General features: G+C 34.0%; 1 pseudogene; it reads left to right on the plus strand.

Annotated features, from left to right (window-relative positions):
* Nucleotides 1-1,569: 1,569 nt before the first annotated feature.
* LOC141499121 (large ribosomal subunit protein eL6-like) lies at nucleotides 1,570-13,588 on the plus strand (annotated as a pseudogene).
* The last annotated feature ends 7,831 nt before the right edge of the window (nucleotides 13,589-21,419 follow it).

The following is a 21,419-nucleotide window of genomic DNA, read 5'->3' on the forward strand; positions in this document are numbered from 1 at the left end:
CCAATCTTCTGAAAGAAGCCTTACAAGTCCCTCCTCATTGCTAAAACCTTTCCTCTGTTACTTTTACATTGGCATTGGTATTAAGTACACATAAGTATTTATTTCCAGAGAGAGACAAGATAAGCAGGTAAATAGATAGATAGATAGATAGATAGATAGATAGATAGATAGATAGATAGATAGATAGTTAGATAGATATAGATAGATAGATAGATAGATAGATAGATAGAGATAAAGATATAGAGAAATAGATAAAGTAGATAGGTAGGTAAAACAGTAGATCTAGATACATAGTTCATACATGTTTGATTCCATATCATCTCTCATACTAGGTTGTGAGTTTCTTATCAGGGCGTGGGCTACCCGGTTCTTATTTTCATTAGTACATTATGGAAAAAAGGAGGAATTAATAAATTATTGTTGGAATGTATTTGATATTGAAAAGGGAAAGAGACTTGAAAATATGACTGCTAAAAGAATAATGTAAAATCAACTTACAAATCATTTGGGCTGCTTAAAAACACTTGAATAAATATTTCAGGAATAAAAATGCAAGAACATACCAGTTACATTTGTTTTCCTAAGAGAAAATACACATAAGAATAGACTTGTCATATTTTTCAAAATCACAGAAGCTTGATAAACATTATTATTAAATCAAAAAAGTTTAACTTCATCTGTATTATATTACCATTATTTGATCATTTCTAATTTTTAAAAATATTATAATCCCTATCATTATTCTAGGCACAAATGATTAAGGGAACTATTTTTATATATTGCATTTTTGAAAAGTTGACTTCCTGAATGTAACTTCAAACAGAGAAGTGAACAATAAAAAATTTAGAGTGGTTCACAGGTTGATGCTAATTATATACATGTATGTATATAATTAGTATGTATTTATATATATATATGTATATAAAGTAAATTTTCACGAATCTAGGACACTATAAGAAACCTGGCAATGGAAGTTCCCTTATGAATTATCTCTCTATTTTCATATATATATATATATATATATATATATATATATATATATATACATATATATATCACAAGATTAAAGGCAATCATATAATTGACAATAAATTACCTGGTAATAATTATTTCTACAATGAAAATTCATATGGAAAGTTAATGCTTAAGATGCAATTATTCAAAGTAATATTTTAAGTATGATAATGGAAATATTGCCCTCATTTATAGTTTATAAAAATGATACTCAGAAATTTCAATTGGATGGATGGATATGGATATGGATATGAATGGATGGATACGCATATATCTGTAGCTAATACACGCATTTATATGTTTAAGTAATATACATATATATTCCCTTAAATATAGATCTTCAAGGAGATAAAATTTTTACTTCAACTTAAAAATCTGATTACTGTTTATAATTGAACAAAGGACCCCAAATTTTACATCAAAAGCTTGAATTGATAGGCAGAACCAAAATGTAAGAGAGAAATCAGAAAGTGGTTTGAACTCTTCCCAAGTTACATTGGGAAAACAAAATAAAACTTAAGATTGCCTCTAAACAAATTCTGGCATGACAGAGGCATGGATCTCATTTCAAAAGGCCTGCACTACAGTTGTCCTAATGTGAGGCTCCCAGACCCAGCTCAAAAAGCATACTGCAAGCCACAGAATGTCAGTGCAGCAGGCAGTACTAGATTGGGCAACCTCAGTATAGGGGGCATTTCATCAGTTCCTAAGACCCACTACAGAAAACCAATGATCTTGGGACTGTGCCTCCTGCACCTCACTCAACATTTGAAAATGAGGAAAATATGAAAAAATAATAAAGTGGTAATCATAGAAAGCTGCTATTGAAACTGGGAAGATCAAAACACAAACTCATAAGACAAAATTGGCAAAAATGCATTGATATAAAGCCTTAAATGGAAATAAGAATCGTTTACAAGTACAAAAAAGAAAGCTTGAAAGAGGTCAAAAAGTATTTTCAAAATAATGTAAGAAAAGTAGAAGAAAAATTTAGGAAAGGGAAGAGTGTTATGGAGAATTATGAAAAAAAGATATAACAGCATAGAAAAGTAAGCACAAAAATTGACTGAAGGAAAAAAATAGAATTCAACCCATGGGAAAAATTCACTGAATAAAGCAAAACCTTTAAAAGGAGAATTGGTCAACTGGAAAAAAAGAAATAGAAAAGCTAACTGAATAAAATGAATCTTTAAAAATTGGAATTGGGGAAGTGGAAACAAATGACTCTAACAAAAGAAGAATCCATCAAATAAAATCAACATACTAAATAAATAGGAGAATATTAAAGTCAAAATATTAGAGAGAAGCTAGAAACTTTCCTGAGTTCTTCACATTTTGTCTCAGAAACAATGTCAATCAAACCTCTAAATGGATTCTAGAGCAACAGAACCAACCAAAAAACACAATGGACTAATTTTTCAATCTAAAATATCTTAGAAGGGCCTCAGTAAAATTTTCTCTCACTTGGGTGTAGAAGAAGCATGATCTATCACATGCAGGTACAGAGCAAGTTAGTAGGAGGCTCTATGTCTCATGGCCATCAGAAACCATAGGCTCTGTGCTCTGATTCAGAAAGTCAGTGGCATAGTAGGCCAAATGAGAGACCTCAAGGCCCACCAAAGAGGACAAATTCTTTGATTCAGGAGACAAGCTTAAATATGTCCATGAGGAAGCTGCTAACAGCTAAAGCCATAGCAAAGAAAGCTGGTGAGCAAGTCTCTGATCAACAACCTTGATGCAGTGCCCCCCAGTAACCCAGGAGAAGAGTTCCACTTTAAAAGCCATGAATTAGGCTAAACATGAGTAAGAAACAGAATAAAAAATGGCCTAACAGTAGAAAGTCATTATGGAGATAAGGAAGATCAAAAGACCATCTCAGGAAAGGACATTGGAAAAAGGCCAACATGTGAAACTCCATAGGTGAATGCAAATTGGTCTTAAGCCTCAAAATTTTTCTTGGAAGAATTGGAAAAGAATTGTAAAGCTCCAGTAGAAAAATTGGGAAAAGAAATCAACCTTAAGCAAGAATTTATCTGGGTTTAAAGCATATTAACTTTCTAAAGGTACTCTTATAATTGTTCAACCCTTGGCTCTCAAAATATGTATGCATGTATGACACTTTTATTACTTTAAATACATGTATTTTTGAAAATTTATCTTTTAAAGTGTTGAGTTCTGAATAATTTCCTTATATCCTCTCATTTGTATAACTGGAAAAAAGGCAAACAATTTTAATATGACACAAATACCTCAAATCATTCAAAACATGTTTCCATATTAACCATGTTTAAAAGAAAGCACACACATACACACACAGGCAATAAAAATAAAAAAAAGTGAAAATAAAAATATTTTTCAAATGGATTCAGAGTTCATCAGTTTTCTCTCTGAAGATGGATAGGTTGTCAAATTGATCAGAATACTCGAGTCTTTCACTTCAGATCATTATGGCAATATTGCTCTTCTCATATAAAGTGTTCTCCTCATTTTATTTGGTTGCATTAGAGTGAGAGATACACCCAATGTAGCACAGGCTACATCTGAGCAGACTGGTTCCAGCAATCCAGGAATAGGCCATGGGGCCACTACATCAGTGTCAACATTGACACTCCAGACCTCTCAGCCAAGGGACTGTCTTGGACAGCAAGGCAGCAAAGTCACAAAGATTCGGAGTAGAGCACAGTCCAGGAAAGGCCATAGCAGTGCCCCAGTGTACCAGGAGAAGTCCCTGGAGGTCACTGAGTCAACAGCAACAGCAGCTGTGTCAGAAGCTCTCAACACACAGAAAGTAAGAGGGCAGAAGGAGATTATAGGGGTCCTCTTGCTGACAGTGAAGCATGACTCCAACTGTTTTTTTCCCATCCTTGAATCTGGATTGCAGTCCTAGTTTGGGCCATTCCCAAGAAGAGGAGGCGAAGCAGAACAAAAAAGCTTGCTGCCTCAGAGGAGTAGGGACTCTCCTCACAGTTTCAAAAAACAAAGGAGTTTTTGTGGTCACTACCAGACCATAGCAAAAGCAAGGGAAGTAGAGAAAAGTTGTCTCTAGGTGAGGCTGAAAATTTATAGGCCCCTAGAGATATTGCTAAAACAGCTGTTCCCAAAGCCCCAAAGGTTTGCAAAAATGTGCCCTCCACACTTGAAGCAAAGCCCTGCCTTAACACAGAGTTCCATTCAAGTCATAGCTTGAGGAAATGAGCAAACAAAAAAAAAAGCAAAATATCTGACCATAGCAAGTTGCAATGGTTGTTAAGGAAAATCAAAAAATACACAAAGAAGAGGATAACAAATCAAAGTCTTCCAAGCGTTAGTCTCAGGTTATGAATGAGCTCAAAAAAGATTTTCAAAATCAAGTAGAGAAGGTAGAGGAAAAATTGCAGAGAGAATTGAGAGTGATATGACAAAATCATGAAAAATGAATCAATAGCTTGATGAAGGGGCCATAAAAAGTACTGAAAAAAATAAGATCTTAAAAATGACACTGGGTCAAATGGAAAAATGCAAAGAGAAGAATTATGCCTTAAAACCAATGAAAAGGATATGAGGAATAGGACCTATATGATTAAAGATATTCATTTCAACTTTTTTCTGATGTCAAGGAGTTGGAACTTGAGGGGAATGTCCATCAGTTGGCTGAACAAATTGTGGTATGTGATCGTGATCGAATGTTACTTTTATTTAAGAAATTAGCCACAGGATACTCTCATCAAAAACTGGAAAGACTTACATGAGCAGATGCAATGTGAAATGCATTGTAAACTTACTTTTAAAGTAAAAGTAATATTTTAGGATGATCAACTGAGAATGACTGAATCTTTCTCAAAAGTGCCATGACTCAAGGCAACTCTAGATATAGATTGAAGTACACTTTTGTACTTTATTTATCTTGAGGTTTCTTTTTTCAGGGGGAGTTATTTGTTTTCTCTCATAGCCTGACAATCAAAAAATGTAAAAAAAGGAAAAAATAACCATACTTCTCATATAAAAACATATAGTCTGGTTGGAGTTAAAGTAGAAATTTACAACTACAGGACTGTATTCTTATAAACTGGAATGGAAAAGAATAAAATTTCCTGAACAAAATAAAACCATTTAAAGAGGTAGTATAAAGAGAAAGATTGTCATGAAACTGAAAGAATAAAATCAAAAAAATTACATATTTATCATATTCTTTAAGTATGCCACAAATTTAATTTTGAACAATAAAAGTTTTAAAGTATTGCTTGTGATAATATATATTACAGTTCACAGAATTTTTGATATAAAATAATTCATGTTGCATAAGTATTCAGGTGAAAAAATTAAAACTATCTACAGTCATAAAAAATTAATAAGAGAAATGGTAATGGAAATATACAAGCCCATCATTTTTATTATTATGACAATAAAGGAAAATGATAAATGTTGAAGAGGATATGGGAAAACTCAGACAGCAGTGCACTGTTGGTGAAGTTGTGAACTAATCCAAATACTGTGGAGAGAAATTTCAAACTCTATCCAAAGGTTATAAAACTGTTCTTACCCTTTGATCTAGCAATTACATTGCAAGGTCACTCTCCCAAAGTGATCATCAAAAAGGGAAAAAGTCATGTGTGCAAAGACATTTATAGCAAGCAGCTCTTCTTTTGGGTGGCAAAGAACTGAAAACTGAGGGAATGCCCTTTAGTTAGGGATTAACGGAACAAATTGTGAAATATGAAAAGATGGAATACTATTGTTCTGTAAAAAATCCTGAAAAGACTTAGATGAACTAATGCTGAATGAAGTGAGCTGAACCAGGAAAACATTCTATACTTTAATAATTCTATATGATGATCAATTATGAGAGATTAAGTTCTTCTCAGTAGTAAAATGATGAATGACAATTCTAAGAGACTTTTAGTGGAAAATGTGATCCACACCCAGAAAAAGAATGATGGAAGCTGAAAAATAGCCAAAGCATATTATTTTTACTTTTTTGTAATTTGTTTTATGTTTTTTCTTTCGTATATTTTTCCTATTTTTTCTTTCATAATAAGACTTCTGAAAATGTTTACCATGATTTTAAATGAATAAACTATATTATATTACTCATGATAGGGAAGGGGGAGACAAGGAAGGAAGGTAGAAAAATGTTGAACTCAAATTCTTACAGAAAATGAGTGTTGAAAATTATCTTTGAGTGTATTTAGAAAAAAATAAAACAAAAATTATCAAAAATGAAACTTTAGATTATTTTTCATGTGATTATTGATAATTTTGCTTTTTCTTTCTTTGAAAATGTCCCATTTATATCTTAGATCATTTATCAGTTGGGTATTAATCTTCTTGTTGCTGGGTTTTTTTTTTAATAAATTTGGATCTGTTTCTTATGTATCTGAGAAAATAAAAAGACATTTATCAGAGAAACTTGGTATAAAATGCTTTTATTTTAGTTTCCTGTCTACTTTCCAATTTGGGCTGCATTAGAATTGTTTGTGCAAAACCACTTAAATTTCATATAAATTGCTATCTTACCATTTTACCTTCCGTGTTCATTATCTCTTATTTGGTCCTAGTCTCATTCATTTATTTTACAGGTAAAGTTATCCATACTTAAATGGGGTGAACTCTTTCAGAGTGTTCTTAACAGACCATCATCAATCACTACAGAAGTCATTGACTACTTACATCAAGTAGAACTCAATCAGTCCCTAACCAAAGTCCCAAATGAAGAAGAGGTTTTGAATGCCATTAGCTTCCTTTCAAAAGGTAAAGAACCTGATGCTTATTGTATTCCAGCTGAGATCTACAAGGTTGGGGCGGGGGTGGGGGGGGAGCGTCTATTGCTCATCCAAAAACTGACAGAAAATTTTCAGATTATATGGCGTGAAGAGGTTATCCCCTGAGAATTCAAGGATGACTCCATTGTCTATCTCTATAATGGTAAAGGAAATAAATTGTCCTGTGATAATCACAAGGGTATTTCTCTTTTAGTCATTGCTACTAAGATTCTTGCCAGTCTCAGTAGATTGATTCTTCACCTGGAAGTTTACAACCTTCCTGACAGTGATTGTGGCTTCAGATAAGATAGAGGAAAGTCCATATTGGGTTTGCTGCTCAACAATTCCAAAAAAAAATGCCAGGAGCAGAACAGATGTCTGTATACAGCATTTATATATCTGACCAAGGTCTTTGATATCATCAGCCACAATGGTTTATGGAGAAATATGTCAAAATTTGGTTGCCCAGAGAAGTTCATCAATATTGCACATTAATTTCATGGAAACTTCATCTCCAAGTTCTGGATAGTGGATTATGTTCTTGAGTTTTTCTGATTACCAATAGAGTAAAATAAGGATGTGTCCTTGCTCCCATACTTTTTAGCATGCTATTTTCAGGCATGTTATCAAATGCCTTCAATGAGGATGAACCTGGCCTGAAGGTCAGCTACCTTGATGACAAATTCATTATCTTGAAAAGCTTACAAGCAAAGACTAAAGTGGAGGGCGTGTTGGTGCATGATCTTCTCTTTGCAGATGACTCAATGAAGCTTCTGAAGTGGAAATGCAATCAAGTATGGATCAATTTTTGGCTGCTTGTGCTAATTTTGGTCTAACAATGAACACCAAGATAAAACATGTTCTCTATCAGCCAGCACCACACCATTCATTTGTGTAAGCATGGAATAAAGTAAATAGAAAAGTTTTGAGTACTGTGGACAAGTTCACTTACCTTGGCAGTGTCCTTTCCAAGGAGGTACACATTGACAATGAGGCTAACACTAGCATTGCCAGAGCTAGCTCAGTATTTGGGAGACTCTGAAAGAAATTGTGAAAGAGAAGACTGACTACCAAACTTAAAGTCTAGTGAGCTCTTGTCTTTATTGCTAAATGTCTGTGAAACCAGAACAGTCTAACAGCATTGTGTCAGGAAACTTAATCACTTCCATTTAAATTGTCTTAGAAAGATACTAAAGATTAATTGGAAGGAGAAGATACCAGATGCTGAGGTCTTTTCTGAAACTAAACTGCCCAGCATTCCAAAATTACTAAGTGCAACTATAGAGTGCAACTATGATGGACTGGAAACATTATTAAAATGCCAGACATATGTTTGGATTAGTTTATGGAGAACTCATACAAAACAAGAGCTCACAAGTGGGTCAGAAGATGCAATACTGTGAAAGTCTGAAGGTCTCATTGAAAAACTTTAGAATTGACTGTACAGTTTGGTAGACACTGGCACAGGATGAGCCAGCATGACATTCCCTCATCAGTGAAGGGGCTGCACTCTATGAGGAAGCAGAATTGAAACAACTCAAAGGAAACATGACATATGTAAGTTCAGAGTACTCACTCCAGTTGTTCCCATGAATTATTTGGCCCAACTTGTCATATTAGTCTGATCACTTTGCAATTAGTTCAAACATAGTGATGTAAATTTGGTCTTCTTCAATAATGAAGGACAAGAACCAGCAAAGCAACTTATATTATCACCTTTTCTATAAATAATTTATCCATTTTAACCTTTTCTTTGTATCCATTATGAGCTTTTATTCTATGCCTACTCTCTACTGAACTGCTTTCTAGTTTCCCCAACAATTTTTGACAAATATTGAATTCTTCCCCCCAAAATTGATACTTTTGGTTTAATCAAACAATATTGTACTATCATTTTCTTTAGTGTGTATTGTACACACAATCATTTACACTGATGCAACATTCTATTTATTATTTAGTACTGGATTGGTATCATGATCAGTATTTTGGAATATTTGAAATCTGTTACTGCAATTCTTCCCTTATTAACACTTCCATTTTTATTAATTCTGTTGTTATCCTTGGTCTTTTGTTATTACAAATGAATGTTATTATGATTTCTTGTTCTAACTCTATTATAATAATTCTATGATATCTTGATAGTTATGATACTGAAAAAGTAAATTACTTTATGCAAAATTATCATTTTTATTGACTTAGATTAGCCATAAGAAATTATTTATTTTTATGATTAATTAAATCTGCCTTTGTTGTGTCAAAATTATCTTGTAATTATATTCACTGATTTCCTGAGTTTTTCTTTACAGGTTTATTCCCATGTATTGTATAGTGTCTACTGTCATTTTATTTTTATTTTTTAATTTTTTTTAGGTTTTTTTTTTTTTTTGCAAGACAAATGGGGTTAAGTGGCTTGCCCAAGGCCACACAGCTAGGTAATTATTAAATGTCTGAGACCAGATTTGAAACCAGCTACTCCTGACTCCAAGGCCGGTGCTTTATCCACTATGCCACCTAGCCACCCCTGTCTACTGTCATTTTAAGTGGAATTTCTCTTTCTCTTTTCAGAGAGAGAGATATTTGTAATTTATTTGTGATAGTGTATTGAGATATTGTATTTCTCTATATTTGTAATATACAGAAATACTGATGATCTTATGAGTTTATTTTATATATTAAAATTTTCTAAAATAATTAAATGTTTCAGTTATTTTTATTAATTCTTCTGGTTTCATATCATCTGTGAAGAGTGATATATTTACTTATTCATTTCTTTTTTAGTTCTTCTCTTTTCATTTTCTTATTGATATAGCTAGTATTTCTAATACAATATTGAATAATAATATCACACTTCATTCTATTGGGAAGAATTCTAGTTTCTTTCCATTGTGGATAATACTTTGGTCTTATTTTGGTCTTTAGGATATATGGCTGTGATTTTCTTGGTAGTTTTATTTTTAAGATAATGCATCAATATTGTTTAGAAATTTTATTTTTAATGCTGTATTCAGATGAGGAAAAAAGAACACTACTTTATAATCCTATTCAATGTTCTCCAGAGATCTATCATTTCAAAGTTTTTAAAATTCTATTCATCTCTCTAACTTATTTTTAAATTTATTTTATGGTTGCATTAATCTATCTCTCAGAAGGGACTATGGAGTTCTTCAAATGGTAAAAGTTTTCTGTGTCTTTCTTCCTATAACTCATTTAATATTTCCTTTAAGAATTTAGATACATACATTTTTAGCTTTGATATCTCTTCATTGTTTATGATTTCCTAAAGATCCTTTGTGTATACAAACACTCCTCTACATCATGGTACTGTATCCTGGAAGTGGATATACTAAGCATAATTGCCAAACAGTACCTTGTCCTGTTCCCAGTGCTAACACAGTGATCCTTTGTCATTCTTTCTGTTCAGCTGGCAGATCCTCTTATTGTCTGTCTTGCTCTAACTGCTGTAACTGCTGCTATTGCTCCCTCAAAGGCATATTAGAAATGTTGTGACTTTAAAGGGCTCTGGCATCTTAGACTTTTTTTTCTGGTCTCCTGATTTGTTTTGGGCTAGGAACAATATTTCACAATGACCTTTTTAAGACTCTGCCATTTCAGATTTAAATTTTTTTCTTTATTTTAAAGTTTTTTGTTTGATGTCTACTCTATCAATCAAATAGCAAATTAAGTGCCAATTTGGAGCACTTTCTAATTTCTTAGAGAAAACACTAGCATTGAATTTTTACCAATCAGGTTTTGCAAGCAATTTCAAAGTAGCATATTTCCATAGTTATTTATACAAAACATTATTGAAATAGAAATGTTAAAGATAGTTCACATTTATTTACTATTCAGTACCTTTCAAAATGGTATTCCTTTAAATCTCTAACTCTGAGTTGAGGATAGGGAAAATAGGAATTTAAGAGCTTAAATGCCTTGTCAATAATTGAATACATGATATATGTTACTCTATCAAACTATTTGGCTTTCATTATGACATGAATGGGCCTCAGTTTAGTTATTTGTAAAATGAGATTCAGTCAAATATCTAATATGCTTTCTTTAATGTTTGACTTATAGTACTCTATATAAAGTTAGCTTACTTTGAACTCAGTGAAAAAAGAAATATATAAAAGGCTATTGAACTCGGAAAATATCAGAAAATCAAGACCCTTTCAATATGTTTAATCTGTTTTACTTCTATAATGTAGTGTACTTTATGATTTTTCTTAAAAGTAATGGGGAAGGAACTTCCTCAATATGTGACTAACAAGATAGAGGATTAGACATTTTTTTTAATCCCCAAGTCCTCTTAGACCTCTCAAATGCAAAAGAAGATTTTTTTTAAAAGCATGCATGTATTGATGCCTATTCATCTTACACTGTGTGTTTCCTCCATTACCCACCAGATTAATATCATCAAAAATGCACTACCCTATCTAAAAACCCCACACATGGATTTCCAAATAACAACCACAGCAACTAAGGAATCAGTTCATAAGCTTAGAACAAAATTCACATACAAAAGCATGTCCAAACTCCCCTGCCCCCAACATTTTCTGTGCTAAAGGAATATAGTCACTTGTCAAAACTTTGCTGGGTCAGGACAGTCAGATATCAGCAACATCTTAGCTTCTTTACTGAAAAAGATCACTGTAAAAGAAGAAAAAGAGAGAAAGGAACTGTCTGGGTTTGAAATAAAATATAGGACCACATTTCTTCTTACTTCATCCAAAGACATGGAGACCCAAAGTATAGAAAAAGGAATCTATTGCACCAGCATTGTAGCTTTCTGAATTGGCAATGTCAGATTAAAGATTTGAAGAACAGTAGGAATAGTCTAGGACTAGTGAGATAAGACATCATGTCTGTATGTGCTTGGGGAAAATATTAAATATTGCAAATCTCAATAAATGGATTTAAATTTAATAATTCAGTTCAGAAAACTAAAGCTCATAAGAAAATTAGTAAGAGAACTTTTAAAAACAAATGAAAATAAATCTGAATCACAAATGAAAAAATAATGGAACAATTTTTTTAGTAGTACAACAGAACTTATTATGAATCTTGTACTGACAAATTTCAGGAAGAAAAAGACAGAAATTCAATAATGCAGATGTTTAAAACATTTAAAAATAAAATCTGAAGAGATTATTTGCTTCTCTAAGCCCCTGTCTCTATCCCTCCCCCCCAAAAATATGGAAGAGATAAACAAATACAAAAGCTAAGGATATCAACAGAGTGACAGAAGAGAAACTAAGAGAATTCATTCAAAGTTTCTCACAAAGAGATTTAGGTGTAGACAGAACTTAGATTAAGGTAACAGTGAAAAAAATGTATCTAGGGAATTATAGACAGATTTTTTGCTGATATTTGACCTAAGGTGACACAAAAGTATTTGTGATACTTTATGATAAAATTAAGTGTGCATGAAAGGAGAAAAAGGAGTAGAAGAATAGAGGAGGCTATCTTATGGTCCTGGTTCAAATTAATATAAGAAGAAGTTAGAAGAGAAAAGCTTACAGATTATATCAGAAGATAGATAATGTATAGTGAATAAAATCATTTCCAGAAAGAGGTCCAAGAAATGAAATTCAAAAAGAAACAAACAAACAATGGGCAGGACTTGTTGAAAAGGAGTAGAGGAAAAGGAAATCTGCTTGGTGGAGAGCAAACAAAAAGAAAAAGGAAGGACTAAATAAAAGATAAAGGCAAGAAAGAAAAACTAACTAATAAGCAAAATGCTGATGGGGAAAAGATACTAAATGACAGGGATCATTATATTTGATTAAAGTAGAATCACTCCCAAAAAAATCATAGTTAATGAAATCTCAGAATATAAATCTATCTGCAAAGAAAGAACAAATATATACAATAAAGACACATGAATCTGATGCAATAAAAAGAAAATAATATCAAACATTCAAAGAACAATCAATATCCATATATAAATTTTTTTTTCAAAAGGTGAGAAAGAAAGCACTCAGCTCTTTCCCCTTCTCTCAAGATGGCGGGCAAACCCCCCCGCCCCCAAGCCTCCAAATGAAAGGAAGGCCAAAAAGGAAGATGGGGCTGAAAAAGGTGGTGAAAAAACCTCAAAAAGCATTGCAGTTGAAACCCAGTCTTGGCCCGAGGGATCAGCAGATACTCCAGGTATGCAATGTATTCCCGCAGAGCCATGTACAAGCAAAAATATGCTGCACCAGAACCTGGGATTGAAAGGAAAAAGAAAGACAGGGCGCCTGCTACTATCTCAAAGCCAGTTGGTGGTGATAAAAATGGAGGAAACCGAGTGATAAAGATTCACAAAATGGCCAGGTATTACCCTACTGAAAATGTGCCGAGAAAACTTCTGTCATGGCAAAAAATCCTTCAGCCAGCATGTGAGGAAATTTCAGTCTAGCATCACCCCAGGCACAGTTCTGATTCCGCACACCGGCCGCCACAGGAGCAAGCATGTGGTTTTCCTGAAGCAGCTGGCTCGTGGTTTGTTACTGGTAACTGGACCTCTGATCATCAATTGTGTTCCTCTATGAAGGACCCATCAGAAATTTGTCATTGCCACCTCTACTAGGGTTAATTTTTCTGGTGTAAAAATTCCAAATCTTCTTGCTGATGCTTACTTTAAGAAGAAGGGGCTCCATAAACCCAGACACCAAGAAGGAGAGATTTTTGACACAGAGAAAGAGAAATATGAGATTACAGAGCAGCGCAAGGCTGATCAGAAAGCAGTGGACTCTCAGCTCCTGCCCAAAATCAAGGAAATTCCTCAGCTCTGTGGTCACCTGCATTCTGTATTCTCTCTCTCCACTGGAGTTTATCCTCCCAAATTGGTGTTTTAAATGCCTTGCAGAGAACTCTTATTAAAATATTTGAAATAACAGCAAAAAAAGATGATTTCATAAGAAAAATATAGGGGGATGGAGCCAAGATGGGGGGGGGGCAGAACAAAGTTGGTGGTGTGAAGGCAGCATTTCCTGGGATCTACTTCCCCCACAAACACGAAAAAAAACAACCAAATGATGACCCAAGCCAAAATTTAGAGGGGCAGAACCTACAGAAAGACTGAGTGATACATTTCCCCAGTCCAAGATAAGTTAGAATTTCTATGGGAAAGGTGTGTTTCACCAGCACCAGGGGTTGGAAAAAAGCTGCCACAACAGTGCAGCCCAGCCCAGCCCAGCCCAACAAGGAGAGTCAAATACCCAGCAAAACTGAACATCCTCTTTCAGGGGAAAAGATGGACTTTCAATGAAACAGGGAACTTTCAAACTTTCTTATTGAAACAACCAGAGCTGAACAGAAAGTTTGATCTCCAAGTACAGGACCCTGCTGAACCATAGAAGGAGTGAAAGTGAAGGACTAACTATGAGGAACTTAATGATATTGAACTGTTTGTATTCCTGCATGGAAATAAGATATTGATAACTCATATGAACTTTCTCATTTATAAGAGCTGTTAGAAGGAGCATATATAGACAGGCCATAGGAAGGAGTGGAATATAATCGTATAATATAGTAAAAATTTGGAGTCAATGGATGATAAATGAAATTAGTGGGAGGAAAGAAAAGGAGATGAAGAAGAAGCTAAGAAATTTCACATAAGAGTCAAGAAAAAGCTTTTTCAATGGAGTGGAAAGGGGGAAGGCAAGGGGGAATGAGTGAGCCTTCATTCTCATCAGAAATGGCTCAGAGAGGAAATGACATACACACTTAATAGGGTGATGAAATCTAGCTTACCCTAGGGAAAATTAGAAGGGGGAATGGGAGGAGGGAAGGGGGGGAAGGTGATAGAAGAGAGGGAAGACCAAGGTAGGGGATACTCAAATTCAACATGCTTATGGGTACGGCCAAGATGAAAGGAAAGAGAGAGAGAGAGAGAGAGAGAGAGAGAGAGAGAGAGAGAGAGAGAGTAGAATAAATGAGAGTGGGGAGGAATAGAGTGGAGGTACAGCTAGTAATAGCAACTGTGAGAAAAATATTGAAGCAACTTCTCTTGCGGACTTATGATAAAGGAAGCAACTCAACCCAGAAACAGTCATTGAAATTTGAACACAGACTGAAGTACAGTTTTTTCTCTTTCTCTCCATTCTTGAGGTTTCTTATCTTCTGGGGGAGGGGGGAGTTTATGTTTACTCTTACAATACATTCAAATTATGTCAATGTATAGCATGGAAACAATGTGGAAACTACCAGGCAGCCTTCTGTGGTGTGGTGTGGGGGGGCAAGGTGGGGAGGGAAACTGTAAAATTCAAAACCTAAGAAAAATGATAGGTACATATTACTACTGTATTTAATTGGAAAACAAAATGTAAAAATGCAAAAAATATGTAGTTCAAACACATAAAACAGAAAATAACTATAGTTAAACATTACTAAAACATTGCAATGAATTTCTGTCAAACAGTTAATGCTGAGTTTTCTAATGAGATTCTTTTGAGCTCAGTGTTACTGTATATCAGTATTTTTTAAGATCCTAACTTCTATCTGATATGTTTTCTATATCATCCTGTGGTGTATTATCCTTAATTTAATAAGCATGAAATCTTTATTAAAAGTATTGATAATTCTGTAAAACAGTAGAGAACAAATCTCACATTCATAGGTCACTCTAAAAAAATAAATAATTTTCCAATTCTGAGAGATGATTCCATAAATATATATATGGAAATGTTGCCAAAATTGGAACAGGAGAGATAAAGTATTCTAACACTGAGTCAAACAACAACCGGAAGGTATGAATAAAAATTACTTCCTCTCTCCAACAGTGGATTATAGATAATTGAATGCTGAGGCATTGTTGTCATTTTCTGATCAAATGGAAATGAGATTTCAAGAGATCTGTCTTTTCTTCAGAATTCTCCTGAATCCCCTGAAATATCATTTAAACATTAAATATTCCAAATTTTTATGTTATATTTATATAATCAAAATACTTTGTATATGTTTGATATAGTCTTTGTTGCACTGAATAGGAGAAAATTCTTAGTATTCACACATAAAATTATATTCTAATTGATTAATTTAATTCAATTAAATTCCACAGAAATTTTTTGAGTACATACAATATAAAATACACTACTTTATCAGACTGTGTATATAGAGAGATGGTGAGATAGAAACTGATATAATTTGATATGATTCAAATCAGAATATTAGAATTTGAATATCATCTCTGTCACTTAGTTCATGTATTAACCTGAATTATCACTTCACCTTGTTTGACCTTTATCTGTAAAAGGAAATGATAGGTAGATCAAGTAAATCCTTTCAACTGTAATCCCATTACACTTTTTGAGGTGAGTTATTTTTTTTTGCTCCTGAAAATTACAATGTGAGAGCAGGGGTAGGACAATCACCACATGAAGGATATGATTATGGTAAAAGGAGACCAGGCAATTTTTTATATAAAAAATAAAAAAAACAGGGGCAACAAGGTGGTACAGTGGATGGAGCACCAGCCCTGGTGTCAGCAATACCTGAGTTCAAATCTGACCTCAGACAATTAATAATTACCTAACTACTTGGCCTTGGGCAAGCCACTTAACCCATTGCCTTGCAAAAATAAATAAATAAAATAAAGAGCAGAGGCAGAACCAAGATGGCAAAGTAAAGGTAGGGACTCACCCAAGGTTTCCCCCAAATTACTCCAAATACCTTTAAATAATCAAAAAAGTTCTAGAGTGGCAGAATGCAACCCAAGACAACTTGGAAGTAAGAGTTGTTACACTGGGGGAGAGGAGTGCAGTGCAGTATGTCCCCAGTCATCCAAGAACAGCATGCTGGTCACCTGGGTAAGTGGCAACATTGATGGTTTCCAAACAGTTTAGCCCGGAGATTGTCAAACATAACTTGGAAGGTCAGCAGGAAAACTCTGTCACACCAAAGTGAGAGCAGAGAACAGTTCAGTACAGGCCTCAGCAGCACAGATCTGACCCCAACAGACCAGGATCAGGCCTTGTGAGATACTGAATCACCAGAGGCAACTACTTAGAGAGCTCTCAGCACCTGGATGGTAAGGACATCAGAAGGACATTACAGGAGTTTCTTTGCTATAAATGAGGTAGTATTCTTTTGTTTTGCCCATACTTATGTCTGGGTCATAGAACTGGTTTTCAGTCCCAAGGAAGAATAGGAGTAGAAACACAATAGAGCTTGCCGCCACAGGACAGCAGGGACCCTCCTCAATAATCCAGAATCATAAGTGCTGCTTGTGATCACCCACAGACCAGAATCCAGGCAAGGAGAGTAAGAAAAACTTCTCTTTAAATCCTACCACCTTGAAAGATTGAAAACTTGCAGGTCCCTAAAAGTATCTCTGAAAACAGCTTAAAAATAAAAACCCAAACACTTGGAGCATTGCACCCTACACCCTGGAAGTAGAACCTTACATTAATAGTTAAAATCGAGTCATAAACTAGGGAAGTAAACAAACATCAGAAAAGAAGTGACCATAGACAGTTACTTTGATGATAAGGAAGTTCAAAATACACCCTCAGATGAAGCTAGCAAAGTCAAAACTTCTACCTCCGCAGCCTCCAAGAAAATATGAATTGATCTCAGATATGGAAGAGCTCAACAGTGATTCTGAAAATTAAGTGAAGGAGGTAAAGGGAAAAATCAACAAGAGAAATGAGAATTAATTGGGAAAATCATGAAAACCAATTCAGTAGCTTAGTGAAGGAGATATACACATGAAAAAAAATTACTGAAGAGAATAACATCTTAGAAACTAGGCTGGGCTAATTGGAAAAAAAATCCAATTACTCACTGAGGAGAAGAATGTCTTAAAAAACCAAATGGGTGCACAGACTAAATAAAGAGGAAATTAAAAACCTAAATAATCCTATCTCAGAAAAAGAAATTCAACAGGCAATGATTGAACTCCCTAAGGAAAAATCTCCAGGCCCAAAGGGATTCAAAAGTGAATTCTATCAAACATTTAAGGAACAATTGGTTCCAATAGTATACAAACTCTTTGGCAAAATAGGGGAAGACAGAACTCTTCCTAACTCTTTCTTTGACAGCAATTTGGTGCTGATACCTAAATCAGGAAGAGTTCAAATAGAAAATGAAAATGATAGACCTATCTCCCAGATGAATATAGATGCAAAAATCTTAAATAACATATTACCAAAATGATTATAACAAGTTATTATTAGGATAATACATCATGATTAAGTAGGATTTATCCCAGTAATGCAAGGTTGTTCAATATCAGGAAAAGTGTTAGTATAATTAATTTTATCAATAACATACCTATCAGAAATCATATGATCATATAAATAAATGCTGAAAAAGCTTTTGACAAAACACAGCACCCATTCCTAGTAAAAACACTAGAGAGCGTAGGAATAAATGGTTTGTTCCTTAGAATAATAAGCAGTATCTATTTCAAACCATCAACAAGCATTATATGCAAAGGGGATAGGCTTGTGGCATTCCCAATAAAAATCAGGGATGAAATAAGGATGCTCAATATCACCACTACTATTCAATACCATATTAGAAGTGTTAACCTCAGCAATAAGAGAAGAAAAAGGAATTTAAGGAATTAGAATATGGAAGGAGGAGACAAAACTCTCACTTTTTGCAGATGGAATGATGGTATGCCTAAAGAATCCCAAAAAGTAATCTAAAAAATTCTAGAAATAATTAACAACTTTAGCATAGGAGCAGGATATAAAATAAACCCTCATAAATCCTCAACATTTCTGTATATGAAGCAAGATACAGCAGAAAGAGCTAGGAAGAGAAATACCATTCAAAGTAGCCTCAGACAAAATAAAATAAGTGGGAGTCTACCTGCCAAGGCAGACTCAAAAACTTTTGGAAAACAATTGCAAAACTCAGCTCAAGCAAATAAAATCAGATTTAAATACCTGAGCAAACATCAACTATTCATGCATAGGTCAAGCTAATATAATAAAAATGACAGTTCTACCAAAACTAAACTACTTGTTTAGTGCCCCACCAATCAAAATTCCAAACAATTACTTTAAGAAGTTAGAAAAAGTTGTAAGTAAATTTATATGGAGAAATTAAAAGTCAAGAATTTTCTGGGATTTGATGAAAAAAGTACAAAAGAAGACAGCTTAGGCTTACCAGATATAAAATTATATTATAAAGCATCGGTCCTCAAAACTGTCTGGTATTGGCTAAGCAATAAAGTTGTGGATCAGTGGAATAGACTTGGTGCAATAGCAGGAAATGATTATAGTAATCTGCTGTTTGATAAACCCAGAGTCCAGCTATAAAAAACTGTCTCTTTGATAAAAACTGTTGGGAAAATTGGAAGTTAGCATGGAAAAAACTTAGATGAGACCAACACCTCACACCTTATATCAAGATAAGATTCAAATGGATACAGGATTTAGACATAAAAATTAATATTATAAGCAAACTTGAAAATCAAGGAATAGGTTACCTGTCAGATATACGGAAATGGAAACAGTTTTTTTTTTTTTTTTTTTTTTTACAAATGAAGAAATAGAGAATATCATTCCAAACAAATTAGATAATTTTGGCTACATTAAATAAAAAAAAAGTTTTTGCACGGGCAAATCCACTGTAACCAAGATCAAAAGAAATGTAGTAAATTGGGAAACAATTTTTACAACTAGTATTTTTAACAAAGGACTCATTTCTAAAATATACAGAGAACTGAGTCAAATTTTCAAAGAAACATGCAATTCTCCACTTGACAAATGGTCAAAGAATATCTAAAGGCAATTTATAGTTAAGGAAATCAAAGTGATCCATAGTCATATAAAATTGCTCTAAATCATTACTTATTAGAGAAATGCAAATTAAAGCTTCTCTGAGGTACCACTTCACACCTCTCAGACTGGCCAATATGACCAGAAAGGACAATGATCAATGTTGGAAGGGATGTGAGAAATCTGGGATACTAATACATTGCTGGTGGAGCTGTGAACTCATCCACCCTTTCTGAAGAGCAATTTTTGATTATGCCCAAATGTCAACAAAAATGTGCATACCCTTTGACCCAACATACCACTATTGGGTAAAAACATCACTGGTACAAAAATATTTATAGCAGCCCTGTTTGTAGTGGCAAAAAATTGGAAATTAAGTGAATGTTCTTCAGTTGGGGAATGACTTAACAAACTGTGGTATAGTTATATCATGGAACACTACTGTTCTATTAGAAACAAGGAGGGATGGGAATTCAGGGAATCCTGGAAGATTTGCATGAACTGATGCTGAGAAAGATGAGCAGAACCAGAAAAATATTGTACATCCTAACAGCAACATGAGGCTGATGATCAACCTTGATGGACTTGCTCATCCCTTCAATGCAACTACCAAGGGTAATTTTGGCCTAACTGAAATGGAGAATACCACCTCTATCCATAGAAAGAATTATGAACTTTGAACAAAGACCAAAGACTATTACTATCAAATTAGAAAAATGAAATAGGGAAGTTTCAAACTTTCCAGATGAAAACATCAGAGCTAAACAGAAAATTTGATATTCAAATATGAGATTCAAGTGAAGCATGAAAAACCTAAATTACATAGGCAAAACATAAGGGATTTATGATGCTGAATTGCTTATATTCCTGTATGGGAAGATGATGCTGATTATTCAGTAAATTTTCTCATTTCTTAGAACAGTCAGAAGGAAATTACTATAAGCAAGGCATAGGTGGGAGTGGACTATGAAGGGATAATTTATTTAAAATGGGGTTAAGGAGTAAGAGAGAAATGTACTGAGAGAAAAGGAAAGAGGGAGGTAAAATGAGACAAGTTAAGGCATGAAAATATTTTTGATAGTGTGGTAGATAAGGGAGTTAAGAGGGAGGGAATGTGCCTTATTCTCATCAAAATTGACTCAGAGAGGGAATAATAAACACAATCAAATGGATATAGAAATCTATCTTGCCCCAGAGGAAAGTAGAAGGGTAAAAGAATGTAAGAAGTAGGTGGGGCAGGGTGGGGGAATGATAAATAGGGGAGAAGACTAGGAGGTAGTAGTCAGATGCAAAACACTTTTGAGGAAGGACAAGATGAAAGGAAAGAGAGGAAAATAACAAATGGGAATGGAGGGAATTGGATAGGGGCAAATACATTTAGAAATGATAACTATGTGGAAAATTTTTGAAAAATGTTTCTCTGATAAAGACCTCATTTCTTAAACATAGAGAACTGAGACAAATTTCTAAAAATTATTAGTCATTGCCCAGTTGATAACTGATCAAAAGACATGAACAGCTTTCAGATGAGGCTATCAATGTTATCTATATGATTTTTTTTTAAGTCCTAACTCACTATTCGAGGAACAATACTCACTTACTACCTTATATATCTATTGGACTGGAACATAGGACAGAAAATGAAAAGGACCAAGTATAGCAAGGGACGTAGGGAAAATCAGATATTAAGGCACTGTGAGAGAGTACGAAATGATTTCCAACACAGGTCTTTTAGAATTGTCTTTGATTAATTTTATATTGAAAATAAAGTCAATTATAGTTAATCATCATACAATGTTGCTATTAAGGTGTACAACTTTCTCCTCATTCTGCTCACTTGACTCAGCATCAATTCATGTAAGCCTTTCTATGTCTTTTTTGAAATCTGCCTGCTCATTTTTTTTCTTATAGGATAATAGTATTCCATTAAATTTACAACTTGGAAATCAAAATG

This window comes from Macrotis lagotis, chromosome X (genome assembly GCF_037893015.1).
Source record: "Macrotis lagotis isolate mMagLag1 chromosome X, bilby.v1.9.chrom.fasta, whole genome shotgun sequence".
Classification (NCBI taxonomy): Eukaryota; Metazoa; Chordata; class Mammalia; order Peramelemorphia; family Peramelidae; genus Macrotis; species Macrotis lagotis.